Source organism: Gavialis gangeticus, unplaced genomic scaffold (assembly GCF_001723915.1).
Source record: "Gavialis gangeticus isolate Ggan-Ray unplaced genomic scaffold, GavGan_comp1, whole genome shotgun sequence".
In the NCBI taxonomy this organism is placed as follows: domain Eukaryota; kingdom Metazoa; phylum Chordata; order Crocodylia; family Gavialidae; genus Gavialis; species Gavialis gangeticus.
Window position 1 is genome coordinate 41019104 of NW_017728994.1, and position 3868 is coordinate 41022971.

Sequence of the window (3868 nt, forward strand, 5' to 3'; positions counted from 1 at the left end):
CATGCCATTTGGCTGTTCCACTTTGTTTCTCCTGGCAACCGGGACATAACAGATCCTTTACTATTGTTGAAATAGCCTTTTGCAGCATGATGATCTCACAAATATTTCTGAATCTGTAGCAGTTGACTAATGATAGGCTTCACAGGATTAGACATTTCCCAGAAGGTTCATAGAACGAAAGGCAGGAGTTCTTCATAAATTTTTTCACTGTCACCAACAACAATCTTCACATTACAGCAGCTCTAGAAAGTTTGAGAACGTTATAGAAGTTTCTGCAACATTTGACAACGTTTGCCTGATGAAAGAGAGAGGTAGTTAGCCATGACATAAAGCAGAAAGCAGGGTAGATTTCCACCTTACAAACTGACTAAATCAGAGAGGTAGAGATGAGCTTTTTTAAGTCTGAGGTAATTTCATGAGATAATTAATCAGATGCCTGATGAAAACCATTTTCAGCTGATTTAAATCTGTTTTGACCACCATCCTAGTCAAAACTTTAAAAAAAAAAGTGTTATTTTGCCAATCCTAAAATGCAGTAAATCTTTACATATGTCTTGATCTAAGATGCTCCACGTGATACTAGGCTTTGAACATGGATTCTCATATTATGACTGTGAAGTAAAAAGATGTCTCTACTCAACAAAGGTGCATAGATAACCTAAAAACAGCTTAACAACCTGCTTTTCCCTACAGTTAATAGAACAGAAAAGTAATTTTATAGTTATAACCATGTAACTGAGATATAGGGCTGCCTGCATATAACCACATTTATTGATAAAAACAGATATCATAGTTTTTCTTTTATAACAACTTTGATCAGGCCTTTGCCCCTCTTAGTCCATGAAATAACACGAACCTCTTGCTCCTGGATGGACATTTGTTGTTTAATTGTAATAGCTATTTATAGCTTCCTTTTTTGACAAGTGCAACAAAGTTAACAGAAGCTGACGTGCTGCCATTTCCTGGTGAGTCTCCATATTTAATATTCTGAAATATTTAACCAAGTAATATTTCACCAAGTTTTGTAAAAATAATGAAAGTAACAGAATTGGAAGCGACCTCCTGGGTCATGGTGTCCAGTTCCCTGCTACTGTAGAGAACAATATCATACGATACAATTCACAGGTAGCAAACTCCTAGTCAGTCCCCTCACCTCTCCCTGCCTCCTCAACGTTCATTATTCTTACTGGAAGTCTGTACCAGAAACTCACTACTCCGATGCTTTTAGATCTTTGTCTTGCTCCAGCCTAACTTTATTCATGTTCAATCTGGATTCACTGTTCTTGTGCCAACCCCGTCTGTTAGCTTAAACGACTCTCTTCCTCCCTGATACAGGGTAAGATTGCTCTGTTTTGCTAGGTCAAACACACCAAAACTCTTCTAATTTTCTCTCATATGGGAAGTTTCCCATGCCCCTGATCAGGCTAGTGGCCCTTGCCTATAACTGTTCCAGTTTGAATTTTTCTGTTTTGAACACAGTTCACCAGAACTGCAGTTTGCAGATTAGATCTCAGAGCTGTCTACAACCTCAGTAATACTTCCCACCTTAAACACCTTAGGATCAAACTGGTGAATAATCATTCTGAGATTGACAAACATCCCCAGGTCATTATTATCCTCTGGTTACAAAATCTGAGCCCTTAGCTAGAAGTAGAAATTACTATCATGAATCCTAAATCTGTGACTGCATTTTTTAGTATCAAGTCTAGTCCTATATCTGTTACTTCAGTCCCCAAAACCATCCAACTCTTTCTGAGGTCATAACAACTCCCAACTTTGCATCTCAATTCTGCCAAGGTCATTATAATGACAATAATAAACAACACTGGGTTGAAGGGCCTGACGAATGTATGGTCTGTTGGGAAGGGTAAGAGGCTAGTTATGAGCCATCAGCATGGATCTGCTAAAAATAAATCATGCCAAACAAATGCGATCTCTTACTTTGAAAAAGTAACTAGTTGGGTGGATAAGAGGAATGCAGTGGACATAGCATACTCGGATCCAGTACAGAAAGTCCCATATGACTCTCTCATAAAGACACTGAAAAAAATGCACTCTAGAAAAAACTGCTTTGAGGTAGATATACAACTTGCTTAACAACTGCAACCAGACAGTAAGTGTCAGAATGGCAGGATGTTTCAAGTGGGATCCTACTTGACATGAATCAGCAATGTTAGACAAAGAAGGCAAATGCAGGTTTGGGCTGCACTAGCAAAAGCAGTGACTATATGACATGGGAGGTGATAATGCCACTAGACTCAGCGCTGGTTAAGTCTCATCTAGAGTAGTGTATGCAGCTTGGGGTTGTGCATTTGGAATGGACTTGATGAAGTTATAGGGTCCAAAAGCAAGCAACTAAAACAGTGGTTCTTAACTGGGGTGTCACGGCTTTGTCACAAAGGGTGTCATGAGTTGTGAAGAGATAAATGCAGGCTCACGTTTGTCCTTGCCTGGCTGATCCCCATCCACACTGCCCAGCCCCTCTGCAAGGAGGTACACACTACAATATACAAATTAGTTTTTGAAATCTTGTGCAACTCAATTCACACAAGTTATGGAGGGGTGCCTCAAAATCAAAACAGTTTTGAGAGCCACCAAGGTAAAATGACAAAAAGGGTTGGAAGGCAAGCCATACAAGGAGAGACTGAGGGAATTAAGTACGTTTAGTTTGCAGAAAAAGTGATTAAGAGGGTGGATATGACAGAACATTGTTAGCACTATTAGGTGCGCAAACACCCACATACAATTTGCAAAATTAACCCGAAGTTTTCAGTACAGGCAGCACTATAAAGCCAAGAAGGTCCTCTTTAAACATGCTACAATTCTGGGGCACTTTCATGGACTTTGTAGTGTTATAAACAGCTTGAACTGCTGTATGCTTACATTTTGTAGCGCTACAAGGGCATATTTAGTGATATAAATGTAATGCTTATCCTTGTTTGTTTCCAGTTACTTGCTCCTTGACTAGATACTACTGAGCCAGACCTTTGTTCCTTCAGATACTATACCATACCTATTCTCCTAAAGTTGAATATTTTTACTTGTTAAAGAGTAAATGGCAAGTATACCGTCATTATTCTACTGAATAGCTTAGATCAGCAGTTCCCAAACTTTTATTTTTATTTTTTTTTTTTTAAATCAAGTGCCTCCTTGCAGATTTACCAGCTGCCAGTGTACCCCTACCAGCTTATATTTTAACCCTATTAAATGCCAATTATTATAATGAAAATTAAATCCACCATTACACAATTTCTCTCACATACCCCTCAGAGATGTCTTGCATACCCACAGGGGTACACATAGGTGGCAGAAGGCTAGGGCTAACATCGCTTAGCCTCCCAAACTAATGTTGCGACTACTGGCAACAGCAGCAGCACCTCCGTGCTGCCCTCCCTCAGCGCTCACGCTGCTTAGTGTGCAGCCACACCAGTGCCCCATGTGTGCTTAGCTCCACTGCTCCAGCACCACCACTGTGCCCCGCTGCTGCAGCGCCACACCCAGCACCCCTACCACGCACTCCTCCAGCCCCCACAAATAATTTTTTCTCCTGCCAAGTATGGGTACACATCATAGTTTGCAAACCCCTGGCTTAGATGAAATCAAGTAGTCCTTTGGAACCATTACAAAATACCTATTCATACAGCAAGTTACAGCATGGTGCTGAAAATTTAAATGAAGATTGTTTTTTCTTGGTAAATGGTAAACTGAAATTAGGTTCTGTGGCACAGGACCACAGTTTTAGGGACTGGCAAAACCGTAACAAATTTACATGCAGGTTTATATTTAATTACATCTGAAACCAATTTTTAGTGTTTTAGTGTTGAGAAGGGGAGAAGGAGGAGTTTGGACTTAAATTTTTGAAGGGCTA

General features: G+C 40.0%; 1 protein-coding gene across 1 annotated transcript in view; it reads right to left on the reverse strand.

Annotated features, from left to right (window-relative positions):
- The window catches only part of MARCH5 (membrane associated ring-CH-type finger 5), a 58005-nt gene that overhangs the window by 16687 nt on the left and 37450 nt on the right, over positions 1-3868 (reverse strand). The window lies entirely within an intron of this gene.